Source organism: Rhincodon typus, chromosome 27 (assembly GCF_021869965.1).
Source record: "Rhincodon typus isolate 14 chromosome 27, sRhiTyp1.1, whole genome shotgun sequence".
Classification (NCBI taxonomy): Eukaryota; Metazoa; Chordata; class Chondrichthyes; order Orectolobiformes; family Rhincodontidae; genus Rhincodon; species Rhincodon typus.
The window spans coordinates 26,276,087-26,293,308 of NC_063358.1; the positions used below are offsets into that span (position 1 = coordinate 26,276,087).

Sequence of the window (17,222 nt, forward strand, 5' to 3'; positions counted from 1 at the left end):
GAGAAAGGAATAGAAGATCGAATAGGAGCAGAGCTAGAGAACATGAAGGACAAAGATGCAGAAAAACATACTGTAATTTGTCTTGAGGTTTTGAAGGACCAAGAGAATGATGAACAGAGAGAAGCGGAGCTCGAGTTTCTGATCCACCAAAAAGGCGATAGAGAAGAGGTAGGGTCTCTGAAGGATCAAGAGGATGAAAAACAAAGACCAGAAGAACTGGAGCTTCGGAAGGATCAAGAAGAAGTGAGACAAGGAGAGAAGTTGAAGGATTACGAATTTGAGAAGAAAGGAGATGAGGTAGAAATTTCTAAGGAACAGGATGAAGAGAAAGACACGCTAATGGGAGAAGAGCCTGAGATACCAAGGAAAATAGAGTTAAATGAAAACAGAGATGGAGAACCTGAGAACAAGATACTGATAAATTAGAAAGATTTACAAATTGGCCTGAAATGGAATTGTAGCAAAATACTAAAAGGAAAGAATAGATATAACCAATGTTAAACTTTTTTAAATTGCTTAAACATGACTTGTTCCAAGATAACCACAATTAACCTGTTTTTTGAATAACTGTTCTATATATAGTAATTTATTTTAGTCTCAGTTGTAATTAATCTCATTTTTTCTCATTTCATTGTTTTTTTAATGTGAGCTCTTGGGGATAATTAATAAAGTTAATTTGTTTTGACATCTTGTATAGTTGGATTTTATAGTGGCAGGTTTAAGTAATTGCTTAAGAATTGAACAACCTTTTGACTATGATGGAATCTATTGGTAAGATAGTTTATAGTTAGTCATAAAACAACATTGTTTAAAACAGTTGTTCACCATGCAGTCTTGTATGATGCTTTTGACAGCGACAGTCCTGGAATATACAACTTAAAAGCTTCTAGTAAACTGTGAAAGAATATGTGAAAAGATCCATCATCAATAATTATCTATGTAACATAATCTTGACACTTTGAAATATTCAGTGAATAAAAAACTCTCACTTCAAGATCTTTAACAGCATTTTTATGTTGAACTTAAAATGTATTTCATGTTTTGAATTTTTTTTCTTATTGATTTTTGGTAAACTTTTTTGTCAACCATTTCCTTAAGTATTAATGATATTATTGACCAGTAGCTGAGAGTATCATTGATGTAAAACATAGCAGGGAATTCAAGAATGCAGAAATAATCTAAAGTCTAAATCTGTCTTTGCATTCCATGATAGCACCACAATTAAAATGTTCAGATTTTCTTTTATATTCATTTTGAAATGTGATTTTTTTTTGAAAGTCCTGCAATCATTTGCTCATTTGTATTTGCTAATGGAAAATGGTGACATACCCTTTTACTGAACTCTGCAGTTTATGACCTTGTTATCACGTAGCCTGCCATGACACACCCCCTGTTGTTGGTCACTAATAGTCACCATTACCAACTATTCAGCCAGATCATTAGCAACTCCTTCGTCTGTCCAACTGTCTTTCTCTCTCTTTGGCCCCTATCCTATCGTTTACTCTCTACCGCAACCACCCCCTTATTTTCTGCATATAAACTGATGTTTTCCCAGCCACCATCAGTTCTGAGGAAGGGTCACTGGACCCGAAACGTTAACTCTGTTTTTACCTTCACAAATGCTGCCAGACCTGCTGGGCTTTTCCAGCAACTTTGTTTTTGTTTCTAATTTACAGCAGCCACAGTTCTTTTGGTTTTTATTCTGCAGTTTATGTATTGGAAGTGATGCCCAATGCTGTTTTAATAGGGAATCCCAGGATTTTGGTCCAGTGATGAAGAAATGTCCACATCAGTCCAAGTTGGGTTGCTGTAGGAGTAGAAGTTAAACATTTAGATGACAGTGTTCCCATGCTTTTGTCCTCTTTTTATTCTGCAAGGGTGTCGAGGTTGTTTCTGAGGTAAAGATAAGTGTGTGATTAAATACAAGTCTATATGATAATGTTTAGTCAGGATTTTTACAGTGTTATTAATATGGAGTTTAGGTAACATCAGATGCAGTTGCCAGTAATGAGTCTAAGGGAGGGAGGAGGATGCTGAAGAAGCTGGTCAGAGAAATGGAGAAATTTTGGGAAGGAAAGTTGGTGTAGAGATGGAGCTGAGAAGAGGAAATGATGGAGCTATAACATGTAAATTGATAGTTAATTATTTCCTCAATGTGCTTAGAGCATGGTAAATCTATTTATTCTATCCCTTCTTGGAGCTTAGATCGACAGAAGTATGGAATCCAAGATGCCAAATCCTGACTGAAGCTTTTGCTAATAGAAAGTTTAAAAAAATTAATTTGACTGGAATACGTGCTGCTTCATGTGTAAGTGTGGATGGTAATTGAAATTCTGTTTAAAATTAAATAGTTCAACCTAAAATTACTTTTGTAAATTCACTGGATTATGGTATTTGACTGGAAGGTCCTGAATAAATAGTAAATATTTTCTGACAGGTATTTATGCGAGGAGAATGGTCCCAACTGTAAGGACTGACATCCTCCAAGGAATTGGGCCATGGATCTCAATGTTAGTTGCTGAAGAATCTCAAGGTTTGGTCATCACACTCCACCTTAGCAAGGAAGTCTAAACAGGAATTGGGCTCCTCTTTTGCAGATTGTTTTCTTAGGAGACAAAGCCTCAAGTCAGAGGGCTTTCAGATGTACTTTGAGGATGTAAGTTGCTTTAAAAAAATTATCTCTCATTACCCTATAAAATAAGGGCAACCAGGTCCGATATCCATCATAAAGTACGTAGGCACATATCCTGAAGCTCAAAGTTACTGAGCTTTGGAATCAAGGCACCTTTCATCTTGCCTTTATAGGTTGATATCTAAGGTACTAATTATAGAAGTCAGTCACTCCTTTTTGTTTAAAATAAAGGAGCTGAAGTTGAATAAGAGAAGTGGTTGGCCATCTACTGGGAGGAAAGGAACTCTGGTAGAGGTATAGTTCTGTGGAATATTCTTGTGGGTTTAGAACATTCTGATGTGAATGCAGAGCTGTATGTCCTAGATGCAGAAGGGTAAGGTGACTCAGTCAACAAAACGGGCAAATCAGTCATCCTTAAAATAATACTAACCTGAAAATATAGCATACTTCTGCATTTCTGTAGAAAAAATGTAATTGTATTTTTCAAGTTTCTCATTGTTAAAAATTGTTAATAATGCTGGTCATCATTGTGCAGAATTAGCCATCCGTGAAAATTGAGACAAAGAATCATTAGTTCCTCTAGATTTGACTACTCAAGTGCACCCCCTTGCTGTCATTCACTATAAACCTGAGGTCAACAGAAAATCTTTGCTTCACATTTCTTAACTTGCTGCAAGTCTCATTCCCCTTTGCTTATCACCCCTGTACTCACTAATCCACTTTAGGTCGCACTTGAGCAATGTCTTGGCTTTTAAAGTTTTCATCCTTGTTTTCCAATCTCCATAGTTTTGCATCTCCCTAACACCCATTTCCTCTAACATCACAACCCCTAAAGTTACCTGAGCTCCTTTAATTTTGGCCTATTGTGTATTTTAATTATAATTGCCCTAGTGTTGATGCATTCAGTTGTCAGTACCTCCTAGACAATCTTTTTTTCTTTAAGGCTTTCCTTAAAACCTACCACTGACAATTCATTTGGTCATTTGACCCCATATCTCCTAATGCTATTTCGTTCTTTGGAATGTTTCATTATGTTAAAGGTATTGTATAAATGTAAGTTTTTTGAGGAGCCTGATAATTAGTAATGCTGTTCTGGTTCTGGAGGAAAATGGTGGAAGAGGAAAAAGGGAGTAGAAACAGGTAAAATTAGTAGCAAAAAAAAAACACATTTTGGCTGAGAAATTGAGGAAAAAGACAACAAAAACAAAGCAAACTGCAAGTAAAATTATAAGCTTTGAGATATCATATCTAGATGTTTTTCTTATTCCTCTACACATACACACCTCAGATCTTAGGGCAGCACGGTGGCTCAGTGGTTAGCACTGCTGCCTCACAGCAGCAAGGGGCCTGGGTTCAATTCCACCCTTGGGTAATTGTCTGTGTGGAGTTTGCACATTCTCCCCATGTCTGTGTGGGTTTCCTCCAGGTATTCCGGTTTCCTCCCACAGTCCAAAGATGTGCAGGTTAGGTAAAATTGGCCGTACTAAATTGCCCATAGTGTTCAGAGGTATGTAGATTAGATGGGTTACAGGGGAATGGGTCTGGTTGGAATGCTATCAGGTTCAGTGTGGACTTGTTGGGCCGAAGTGCCTGTTTCCACACTGTAGGAATTCTATGAAGTCTATCTAAAATATACCAATAGTTTAATTATTTACATTATCACTGTCATTTTTTGTCATTTAGGCAAAAAGCCACCAAACTAGAAAGAAGTCTGGCATTCCTTGTTATAATTTAAGTCAAATTTCAAAGTTACTGCTGTTTGAAATTTATGTAGTAGAAAAAAGTGCTGTAGTAGTAGTTGAATTGGATTTTAAAAAGGATTAGTTTCATAAGAATCATATTATAGTTTTGCAAGATGTCAAAGAGGAGTTGGGGCACATTGCATTTGTTACTATTTTGAGACCTGATGAAGAAGAAGAATTGTATCTATGTTTCACAAATCATACATCATTATCAATGCAATTTTAAATAAAAACTTAGCAAGCCCACAACCTCCAGGGAAAATCCAAAGAATAGAAAGATGGAAAATTTCTCCTTGGCATATAGATATACAACATGTAGGCCAGTGAGAGTCAAACCTATGCTGCTATTAAATATGAACATAGCTGACCTGATTGTGGCCTCAACTCCACACTTCCACCAATCACCACTACCCTTTTGTGTGCCTTGGTTAGTTGAGAATATATCTACCTCTGCCTTAACAATACTTAAACTCTGCCTTCACCACAGAGTTGTTAATAAAAAGAAAAGCTATAGAATGTAATCCAAAGTGACAACCCGCACTGTAATTCTAGCCATCTGAATGCTGCAGTAAACGTATTCACGCATGGACAATTGTGCCTTAATTGGAAATGCATTTTCTTAGATGGATAATAAGCCATCTCGAGTTCTTAAATGATGCCCCTTAGTTTTTATCTCTGCGCATGATAAAACAGCCCCCTGATGCGCACCTAATCCAGTCCCATCAAGATCTTGTGTTTCAATAAGATAGTAAGCCCTTGATCTCAGGAATGAGCCGAGTGATCATTTTTCTCAATTGCTTCAAAAGAAATTGTAACTTTTTCAAATGAGTGACAAAAACTGTACACAGGACACCAGATGAGATCTCTCCAAACTCTGTTGAACAGTAATAAAATCTCAAATAAAACAAAGAACTGCGAGTGCGGAAGATTGGAAACAGATCTCCCTATTCATCTATTCCTCTTGTAAAAAAGATCAATGTGCCATTTACTTGCCTAATCCCTGGCTGTACCTGCATACTAGTTTTGTGATTTGTGCAGATTCATCTGTACCACTGAGCTCTGCTACCTCTTCATTGTAATGGTATACTGCTCAATGGGCAAACTCCATCTCTGAAATTTTATCTTAGCGTACATTGTAGGGAGGCAGGTTCTGGATTAGAAATCTATTTTCTGCATACCTCAACCAACCAAAGAGACTGATCAAGTCGCGTTCCAAATCTTTCAAAGGAAGGGTTTCTAATTAGAGCTGCTAAAGATTTAACATTTACTACATTGAATAAAGGATAACACTAACCATGCTACAGGACAAAACTGCACATTATGCTTCTGGAATAACTACTTAACAGTCATTGATGCAGATTTGTATTTACATATTCACATTACTTGTTTACAATACAAATGGAGCCCTCATCCTGTTGATGCCTGTGGTTTCAACAACAACAGAAGAAAGTCTACTGAGGAAGGCTGCATTCTGATTGTGGACTATTACCTGCAGATGCCACAGTGTAATTTGAAGGATTGAAGTAGGGTAATGTTTGTCAACGGGGTGGGGAGAAAAAGAGGAGGTCACCCTCTTGAGTCAAGTTTGTGTGCATGAAAGTTTCTGAGGAAATGAGCAGCAGGAGGGTGATCCCTTGAACCTGGATACAGTGTCCAAGAGGTTTAATACTCTGACACCCCATATTCTGACCTTCTCAGTATTCACCTGCAGAAGCCTCCCCAGTCGAATGTACCCTGCAACTTTACTCATACCTTTGCCTGTAGGAACCTCCACACATCCTCATCTGAAGAGCCAATATTCACACACTTGCATGTAAACTCTCAAATTAAATGAAAAGTCTTCCAATCTAGATGAAAAGCATTCTAAGTTGCTAAGAGAAGGAAGAGTGAAAATGTGGAGGTATAATTTTCCAATCCTGTTTAGGTACATCAGTGCATGACACAACTGTGCATTTACCTGCAGTGTGAGAAACAACTGTTTTTCCATTATTCTGTGCTTTCTTCCTCTTCCAACTTCATGTTCAGGCATCCATTGCTAACAAGTCTATTACATAGTATTTCATCAAATGCCTTCTGGAAGTTCATTTGCATATTTTCTAATCAGCCTGTTCAAAGATATTGTTGCATGCAAACTCTCTAAATTATCTCAGATTCTCCAGCATCGGCAGTTCCTACTATCTCTGCATGTAAACTCTGCTTTCTGTCCTTAAGGAGGTGGGGTACAGGAGAAGGGCTTCTATTGATAAACACTGTACCAGACACTGGCAATGTACAACTGCCAGATTTGGGAGGTGATCTTATTCCTAGAGGCTGCAGATGACAGTTTTGATGTACAATGCCTGAATTTCCTGAAGCACTGCTGCTTACGTGTTGAGACTGGGATGCAGATACTGAACTGGGGGTTCTGCTTTCTTTTTAAGCTTAATTTCAGTGTCCACTCCTTCTGTCTAGTGCAATACCATGTGGGTGAAGGGACAAAGCTGTTGCTACTACTTTTGTTCCTCAGTTGTAGTTCAAGGTAGAGCTGCAAAAACTGTGCCCATGCAAAGAAGTGTTGATCAAGATGAATGGAATTGAAAATGGCTTAAGGTATTTTCTAATTGACCTGTTCAGAGATGATAGTACACAGCTCTGGATCAGGTGGGACTTGAACTCAGGCCTCCTGGTCCAGCGGTAGGGACACTACCATTGCACCACAAGAGTCCTGGAAAACAGTTTAACTGATCTCTAAGAAGTTTGACTCACTGATTGCACAGGTGATTCTATTTTAGAAGTGCTGTGAACACAAGGCTCAAAGAAGTACTTAGAGTCATAGAGTTATACAGCATAGAAACAGTGCTTTCAGTCCAACCGGTTCATGCTGACCATAATTCCAAACTGCCTGTGCTTGGCTCATTATCCATCCAAACATTTCTTATTCATGTATTTACCTAAATGTCTTTTAAACAGTGTAACTGTACCATTGTCCATTACTTCCTCTGGAAGTTCAATCCACACATGAACCAGTCACTGTAAAAAAAAAAGATCTTCATTTAAATCTTTCTCCTCTCACCTTAAAAATGTGCTCCCTTTAACTTCCATTCTTCCAAGTGTTCTTTTTTTCTTAAAAAACACTTGTTCAATTTCAATTTGTTCTTGTTCAATTTCTTAAAAGGTTTATCAACAGCCGACTAGCCTGAACTCAACAGGTCCATTCCTCTTCCCCTATCCCCCATCCCTCCACCCCCCTCCCCCACCCCCTCCCCCTCCAACCGTGGAGTTATATTTGCCATTCTGCACTCCTTTTGCACCACTCAAGACCCCCTGCTTTGCAGGTGTGCAATAACATCTTTGAACAGGTTGATTAGAAAATATCCATATGAACTTCCAGAAGGCATTTGATGAAATACTATGTAATAGACTTGTTAGCAATGGATGCCTGAACATGAAGTTGGAAAAGGAAGAAAGCACAGAATAATGGAAAAACAGTTGTTTCTCACACTGCAGGTAAGTGCACAGTTGTGTCATGCACTGACGTATTTAAACAGGATTGGAAAATTATACCTCCACATTTTCACTCTTCCTTCCCTTAGCAACTTAGAATGCTTTTCATCTAGATTGGAAGACTTTTCAATTTTTTTGAGTGTTATCACACTTTCAAGTGGATGCTGTTTATCTTTTTATCTTATACAATTCTTCTGCACCCTTCTTTGCTGCAACATTTACAGCATTCTCTTAAGACTGAAATCAGTATGACCTGAAGGAGACTTAAGGAAGAATGTGCCAGTGTAAAATTAAAGGGGCTGGGCAGACTGTCAACTTGAACTCAGTCAGTGGACTAAGGAATACAATACCACCTTGAACAGGCTGGGAGTAGAGAGGAAAGCTAATTGGATTGGGGAAAGGCAGAATATTAATAATGATATGATTTGTGAATGTCACCTTGAATGGGTGGGGCAAAAAAGACTGGACGAGAAACAAGATATAGGATCAAAAGCATGTGAGATAAGTGGGGAACCTTGACGAACCTATGTGTTTTAAATGGTTACAGCACAACAATGATAGCTTTCATTAATGTAGCCTTTTTTAACACACAGAGGCATCATCAGTCAATAATGTGGAGAGGGGTTTCCTCTGATGGGAGAATATAGAGCTAGTGATCACTGTTTTAAAACTCAAGGGTCACCCAATAAAAACAGATGAGACAAAATATTTTCTGAGGTTTGAAAACCTTTGGAACTCTCTTCCGGAAACGGTGATGGAAACAGTGCCCTTGAATATTTTTAATGAAGAGATGGATTGTAGAAGCAAGGGGGTGAAAAGTTATTGGGGATAAGTGGAAATGCAGATTTGAGGTTGCTGTCAGGTCACCCATGATCTCATTGAATAAGATCCTAATCTGCATCTTTGTGTTCATGGAATCCCTACAGTCTGGGGAGCAGGCCATTCGGCCCATCAAGTCCATACCGACCTTCCAAAGAGCATCCCACCAAGACTCAGACTCAGACACAGCCCTTTAACCCCATCTCTGCAAACCCGCCGCATTAGTCAATCCACCTAATCTGCACATTTTTGGACTGTGCGAGGAAACCGGAGCACCCGGAGAGAAACCCACACAGACACGGAGAATGTGCAAATGCCACACGGTTAGGGGTGGAATCGAACCCGCGTTCCTGGTGCTGTGAAGCAGCAATGCTAACCACTGAGCGAGACACAGTGCCGCCCTAGCGTTCTAATGTATAAAATGATATTGATTTTAGGAGGCGTTATTGAATCTTTGGGCGTGGAATGTAACTGTGCAGAACCTGTATTGTGAAACCGTAGGCGTGAAAGAAACATTGTAGCTGAGAACAAGATATCAGAAAGTACATGATCAGTACTGTTTCACTACAACTATACAATGCGATATGAAGAACTGCGTGAAAACTAAAGAAATATTGGCATTTCTAGGAAACCCCTCAGGATGCTCCGAAGAGCTGTACGAACCACGAAAGTGTACACGCCGTTGTGATGTAGAAAATAAGTTTTAAACTGATTGTGAGCATCGTTTAAAGGAAACTTATTAAATATTAAAAGCATTGATATATGTTTTAAATTGCGATCTAATTGTGACCTTCGTGACAATACAACAATGGGCTTTCTGCTTCCCAAAACAGCAACTTAGAGCGTCCTTTGTAAGGCAGTAGTTATGTTTATTATTACATTGCTCACTGATCAGAAAAACCAATTGTCCTGCTGATAACATAAAATATTCTAATTGTGTTATAGTATCACAAGAATCGAATTAATTCTGTTTAATATTGATCTGTGCCTTTCTTTCTGTTGATTAACATTTGCAGTCAATTTATTTTTTGTCTTATGTAAAAATGTTATTTTTGTTGGAAGTTACTTCCTCCTGACAGTGCAGAGGCGTTTTGTTTCGTGACTGCAGATGATTGACAGCTCAAACGGCCTCTACTAATCTCCCTGGGCCTGGCACCCCCGTATGTGCCAATCAGTTTGATCCAGGGCGGTTGAGCAAAACTTTTACGAATAAACTCAACGCCAGGAAAGATTACAGCGAGTTTGTGGAAAGCGCAGAGCAGCCAGTGAGGCATTGGGTTGAAATTCACTGCCATACCTCATTCGACAGCGTTTGATTAGATATCCTTGACAAAAGGATCTGAAGATCACCAAGTGCCTAGTCCAGGTAAACAAGCTGAGTTCAACCTGCTTCTTTCAGAGGCGGTGAAACATTTCAGCATTTCTGCTTCTATGCTCAGCGTTAATCTTTCAAAGTACCGTGCGAGAATCTTGCGTACATTGTGATGATTTTGTTCATTATTCTGTTCAAAGCTGTAAAACCGGGAACAAAAAGAAATAAATTATAGGATATTAGAGTTGGGAGACGGTTTACTCTAGGCTGTCCTCTTGAATTACAATACCTTTTAAACAATATGGAGTTTATTTAAAGTTCTAATCTGATGGCTAGCTCCCCTAGCTCAGATTATTCTCTTATACTGATCATAGAAAAAGTAAAAAAAAAAGGCAACCGATGACTTTCGCCCAGTGGAACGAGAGCGAATGGTCACAAGTCGACACTCCAGACAAAGCAGGGTTTGTTACTGTTTTGGAAGCCTGTGTATAGTCTGCAACGAAATGATAGCATGAACAGTAATCAAAAGCTGCAATGTACTAAAAGTAAACTTTCTTAAAATATAAAGACATAGTTTCTAACTTCCTCATAAGTTTTTGGATTTGAAACCCTTTCGCCCAGACCTTTTTCGTACTTTTGTAATTTCCTCTCTCCTGGAGTCTTTTATTCCTCTCCTTGATGGGGCCTTTTTGCTCAGGTGTCTATATTCATAGGTGTAAGTGATGAGAAGTTTTTTTAAACATAGTATGAGAGATATTCAGAAACAGAAAAGTACGAAAGAGGGATTTCCAGAAAGGAAACCCAAAGCAGCTGAGGCGTTCTTGCCAGTGGTGAACTGAATGAAACAGAAAAGGTCTGCATCAGAAGAAGGGGATGTAGTGTTGTAGCAGATAAAGAATGAGGTGGAGTAAAGCACTGAAGATAATTATAGAGGAGAAGCATTAATTTTGAGTTGAATGTTTTGGAAATTTGAAGTTTGTGTAGGTGAGAAGGATTTGTGAAAGTGAGGACTTACTGTGACTACAGGTAAGTTTCCAAGAGGTAGAGCATGAAGTAGTTAAGCCCAGGAGTGATAGATGTAAGTAAGGTTTCTGCATTATAGGAGCTGTGGTTGGGCCAGAAGCAAAGTTGCAGTGAGGAAGCAAATAGATTTGTGGTATTGAATAATGTTCCACATGGTACTTAAAACTACAAGTTTCCAAAACCTTTACAAAAAATGGAACCAGAAGTCACAATCTATAGGTTATTAAGGTATTGTTTTCTGAAATATATCCCTTTTCATAAAAAAGAATGCATACTCCCTCACCCCCATCCCACGCCCCAAGAAGACTTTCCACATCAAGCAGATGTTCACCTGCACATCTGCCAATGTGGTATACTGCATCCGCTGTACCCGGTGTGGCTTCCTCTACATCGGGGAAACCAAGCGGAGGCTCGGGGACCGCTTTGCAGAACACCTACGCTCGGTTCGCAATAAACAACTGCACCTCCCAGTCGCGAACAATTTCAACTCCCCCTCCCATTCCTCAGACGACATGTCCATCCTGGGCCTCCTGCAGTGCCACAACGATGCCACCCGAAGGTTGCAGGAACAGCAACTCATATTCCGCTTGGGAACCCTGCAGCCCAATGGTATCAATGTGGATTTCACAAGTTTCAAAATCTCCCCTCCCCCTACCGCATCCCAAAACCAGTCCAGCTCGTCCCTGCCTCCCTAACCTGTTCTTCCTCCCACCTATCCCCTCCTCCCACCTCAAGCCACACCTCCATCTCCTACCGACTAACCTCATCCCGCCCCCTTGACCTGTCCGTCCTCCCTGGACTGACCTATCCGCTCCCTGACTCCCCACCTACACTCACCTTTACTGGCCCCATCCCCGCCTCTTCGACCTGTTTGTTTCCTCTCCACCTATCCTCTCCTCTATCCATCTTCTATCCGCCTCCCACTCTCTCCCTATTTATTTCAGAACCCCCTTCCCCTCCCCCTTTTCTGATGAAGGGTCTAGGCCCGAAACGTCAGCCTCTCTGCTCCTATGATGCTGCCTGACCTGCTGTGTTCATCCAGCCCTGCACCTTGTTGTCTCGGATTCACCAGCATCTGCAGTTCCTACTATCTCTGCATACTCTATCGTTTGAGTTACTCAACACACGGAATCCATCAGGAAAATCATCAAGTATGAATACAAATGTATTCTTTTTCATGAGATCCAATTTTGTCTGTTCCTATATGTGCATTGCAGTAAATCTTCAAGGCATTCAGATCAGCTAATTGGTATTTCTGAAGAAGGGTCTAGGCCCGAAACGTCAGCCTTCCTGCTCCTCTGATGCTGCTTGGCCTGCTGTGTTCATCCAGCTCTACACCTTGTTATCTCAGATTCTCCAGCATCTGCAGTTCCCACTATCTCTGAGCAAATTGGTACATTTGAGTTGTGTTTGATAATATGATTATTATTAAACTGTCTGTAACAGTCCACTTGTTGAGGTGTCATTGCAACGATAAGTGTTGCTGTTATTGCCTCTGGGCTAAAGCATTTGTTGGGGAATGGTTGACTGATGGTCATTCAGATCCATTTTTAGTTTCAAAAAATCAAATCTACTTAAACAATGGCAGTTTCTCCAGTTGCATGTGAATGCCTACAGATCTAACAATGGATCTGGTTGTTCACTTTCTCCTCATATGATTTGAGGTGACAACTGTTCTACACAGGTTGCAGGTTGCCAAGTGGGCTGCCATTTACTGATTGCTTTGAGTGCCTGGCTCACCAACTCTCAGCTCGAGCCATGATTCGATAAGTTTTCTTCAAAGTGCAATTTGCCTTTCTGTTATTTCCCTTTGATCTGGTCACTCACTCCTTGTGATCTTCTGCCTTTAATAGTTTTTTTTTGACCTGTTGAAGAAATAGTCTGGTGTGGTGCAGCATTGGTTGCTGGACTTGGACTATTTTCCATACTTTCAGAAGATTTCTGAACTCTTAAGATTGATTTGTAAATTTCAATCAAATCTTGGATTGAAATGTACAAGTTTGTATCTATTCTTTTGGATTTTTTTTTTATTATCCCATTGGCAATTTTCACCACTGCCTCAACCTTTCCTTTTGAGTACAGATGGTTTGGGAAGTTCAGAAATACACAATTATTTGGAAGTGCCTGAATTCTTCACTTGTGTATTAAGAGACTTTGTAATTTATCACAATGTTGAGGATACCATGACGATTGGAGTGTGCAGTTGCTTTCTGCAGTTGAGTTGAGAAAAGAGATATTGAAGGGCATCCATGAAAATCATCAAGGAATTGTTTACAAACTAACTATGGCAAGAGAAGTGAACTACTGACCAAACATTAGCAATGAGATTTAAGGACCACATCAGCCAATGCAGTACTTGCAATGAGCATCGAGCTAAGTAAGATAAAGAGCCACTCAGCACTCATCACATCCCAGATATAGCATGAATGAATCTTGGGGTAGACCTTTTAATTCTCACTGGAACAGTGTAGTTCAATAAATAAATGTATTGTGAAAAATGACGGTGCCAGCAAGGTAAGCAGCGTTCAGGCTCCTGGACCCATCTGCTCCAGACAGGCCACTTCCTCCCTTGTTTCCTTATGCTTTTTGTCTTCTTTTTTGTTTTTCTTCATCTTCTTCCTGTTGGTGGTGGTAAAGAAGGTGTTGTCTTTGAGGAGGGCAGCCAGAGCTGGACTGTAGGCGAGGTGATGGCCTGGCCTGGCAGCAGAGCCAGGGACTCCTGGTTGTGGTAGGCCCAAATTCGGGACTGCAGGCATTGGCAAGGCCGTGGCTGAAATAGTGGTGGTGTGATATGCCCGGAGCATGGACTCAAAGCGTTGTCAAGGTGGTGGTGGCAGTGGAGCTAAGGATTGCTGGTTGCAGTGGGCCCAGAATGGGGACTCCTGGTTAACGGTGAGTTGGTGGCGGCAGCTCATGGTTGTGGTAGGCCAGGAGCCAGGGACTCTTGGTTGTCGGTGAGGCAGCAGCGGAGCCAAGGTGTCCTGATTACAGGGTGAGTGTGGGTCTAGCACAGAACCCAGCATTGGCGGCTCATCAGCGAAGTGGACTCAGTGACAAAGAGATAGCACCTGAAGAATGGCAACTCAGACATTGGTGGGTCCAGCACGAGTGATGTTGGTCAGGGCTCAGGACCTATGGCAAAGGTGGCAGAATGAAGATGGACTCTATTTCAGCTATATCTTTTTGTTCCTTTTAATCTTAAACTATTCAAAGTGGTGCCAGATTGTAGCAAGAATTGAAGTTTTTCACTGTATTTTACTGTGTTGTTCATTGTAGAGTACCAGTGACAATAAATCATCATCATTCATCCTCATCATTCATTTACTACTGCTCAGACCCACCGAAAGTTTCTTCTGGTAAGTGCAGCATGACCAATCGAAGCTTGTGTCAGTTGAAATATTGGATTTTTTTTTGTGTCCACTACCTGGAAGTGCAAATCTTCTTCTTGTTGTAAGAACTTTTAACTCATTTTTCCTCTTAGGGATAAAGATCACTCCAGTATTCAGTTTGACCTTCTCTTCAATGGCTTCATTCTCAAATCTCCATCTTGAGCATCTTCACAAAGGCCTGAAAATTTCGAATGTTGCATGTAGCACTAGCGTCTCTGTAATGCTTCATGTTCAGTTGAACCTTTTGTTTACCAGTAATTATTCCAATAAGTACAAATCTTTTTTTTAGCCTTGAAACATTGTGGGGCACAATCATTGTCCAACATCTCTACAGCAACCATTGTTATAGTTCTCCTTTTCTTTCTAGCAAAACACTTACATACAGTTATTCAGCTTCTTGGTAAAACACTACACTACTCATATTAGATATACTTTTTCTTTTGGATGATGTCCTCTGCAGGACTGCCATGGAGTTTCTGAATCCATTAGATCAATAAGGCACTGCTGCTAGTAACATTGTACAGTCTGGAATTAATTTTCCAAGGAATCGGTGCTTATCTGTGTTGCTATGTGAACTTAAACCATGAGTGTTTCATCTCTGCAGATGTCTTTAAAGCAACTATTTATTTTCTTGCACTATTTTTGGTGAAACTTAAATATGTGGTTAGCTGCTAAATTCTGCTAATGCTCAGACGCCCAACAGAGCTTAACTTCTTTGAAATTCCAATATCAAGAGGACTTTTTAACTAGACCTTATATTTACTTCCATCATTCCAATTACTTCGCTTAAGATTATATATAATCTTTCAACATTATGGTCATGACTGTTGATGCTTAAAATTCTACATAGATTGATTATCCTGCCCTGGCATTACTCAGCAGACTTTTAGATAAATAAAACTTGTAATCAGAAAGGTTCTGATATAATAATTCCTGAACTGCCTTATTGAATAGAACATTCTGAAACTGCTCAACAATGCTTAACAGATTTGCAAATATTCACTATACTGTAAAGCATGAAAGCTTACTGATGGTATTAATGGATGCACATTTAGTCTTAATGCATTGGGGAGTCTCCTCAGTCTATTACATAACATACCTGGGAGGAATAAAACTGGGTGGAGTACTGCAGAATGTTCACAACAGTAGGTGTTGTTCAATGGAGGGCTGCAATTGTCCTTGCCAGACTAGTTTTGTGTTAAGCATGCAATAATTACTATTTTGTTAATGATTTTGTGACTAAGATCACTCTACAACATGGTTTGCATAGGACACAATAGATTATTTTCTTTAAATGTCATTAAATACTTATTAATGACTCCGGCAAAGGTAAGGAACTAAAGGGCACATTTTGGTGCATGGTAAACTTAGTCTGAACCACTTTTCTCAATGTAATTAGTGTATATGTTTTAGATTGTAATTTACTCATTCAGACTGAATGGCACCCTGCACTCAATGGAAGTTTAATTCTTATCTCTGTGGCAATTACTGTCCGACACAGGAACCCATCTCCAAACACATTTCTATTACACAACTTAACTACAGTAATTAAAAAGCTACCAAGACTCTGTCATTTATTGTGGTCTTTAAAATATTGGACTAATTGTACCATTGAGTATGTTCTGAGAGAATTTGAGGTGGCTCTTATTTTGCAATGTGACATTGACTGAGATTGTCCTGGCTGAGAATTGGAATAACTGAATGGTAACTGGAAAATTAAAGAAACGCAGAAAGCAAAAATGACAACGAAACCATTTGTTTTTGTGTAAAATGGTATAATGTTTGAAAAAGCCATTCTTCGTGTGCATCCAGTGACTTTAAATATTTGGAAAGAAGTGAGATCAGTCATGATTTAATATGAGAGAACCTGTGGACAAATAGATGGACAACCTGAGATTTTGCTAATCTACCACCGTTGATTTAACAATAATTAAAAAGGAAAAATCCAAAAAGAGATTGTATGTGGTTTTGGGAACAAGAGTGCTGATGGTCTAAAACATCTTAGGAGTTAAAGACACTAATGGAAGATGTGATGCCTGTGATAGGAAAGAAGTGGAGCTGGGAAAACAGATTTGATTATGAGAGGAAGGAAACAGTAGCAGAGGCAGCTGAACTGATGGTCACCTTCTTAAACCCCAATGTTAACCTAACTTACTTAGTGGAAATAAGACAGATTTGAGTCCATTGCCAATGTTAGACCCCATCTAGTTTTAAGTTCCAATTAAGTCAATAGAGAATAAAATTGATGAGATTGACCCAAACACCTCCTATTCACTGGATAGATCAGGTGAAAGTCCAAACTTTCTTGACAATGTCCATAAGCTGCTCAGACTTGTTGAAGGTGTGTGTTGCAGCCAGGAGAGGAGGAAAGTGTTTTGAAGCGAAAGTGATCAGTAGAATAACTATTATAGGGGCAGTCCTTGTTCTCAAGATGATCCTGGAGTTACGAGCAAACTTGGCAGAAGACATTAAGGCCCAATAGCACTGATGAGAATAAGAGGATAAGAGAAAGAAAATAATTTATTGGACAATGTCATTTGGGTAATGGTGAGCAATGCAAGAGGCTGTCAATATCCCCTCACCTGTGATTAAGCCCGTAGAAGTGGATAGACTATCATACAGCGGATAGATGGGTTGACAGAATATGGACAGCAGAATTTATATGAAGGGAAAGATTTAGCATGAAAAGGATAACCATAAAATCAGAGGAGAAACAGCAAAATAAGTTGAAATGGCAATTAAAATGACTGACAGAATATGATATTTGCCCAACACAGAGGCTGAAGGAGCAAAAGAAAGAGGATAACTTGGTGAGAGACTTG

At 39.6% G+C, this 17,222-nt stretch overlaps 1 protein-coding gene across 2 annotated transcripts in view; it reads left to right on the plus strand.

Annotated features, from left to right (window-relative positions):
* The first annotated feature begins 9,852 nt into the window (after positions 1–9,852).
* The window catches only part of rhbdl2 (rhomboid, veinlet-like 2 (Drosophila)), a 48,684-nt gene continuing 41,314 nt past the window's right edge, over positions 9,853–17,222 (plus strand). The window contains exons 1-2 of one of the 2 annotated variants that reach the window (XM_048613194.1): positions 9,853–10,042; positions 14,288–14,367. The gene's annotated coding sequence lies outside the window, so the exon portion shown is untranslated. The remainder of the gene's footprint in view (positions 10,043–14,287; positions 14,368–17,222) is intronic. The other variant, XM_020529338.2, reaches the window with a different exon arrangement.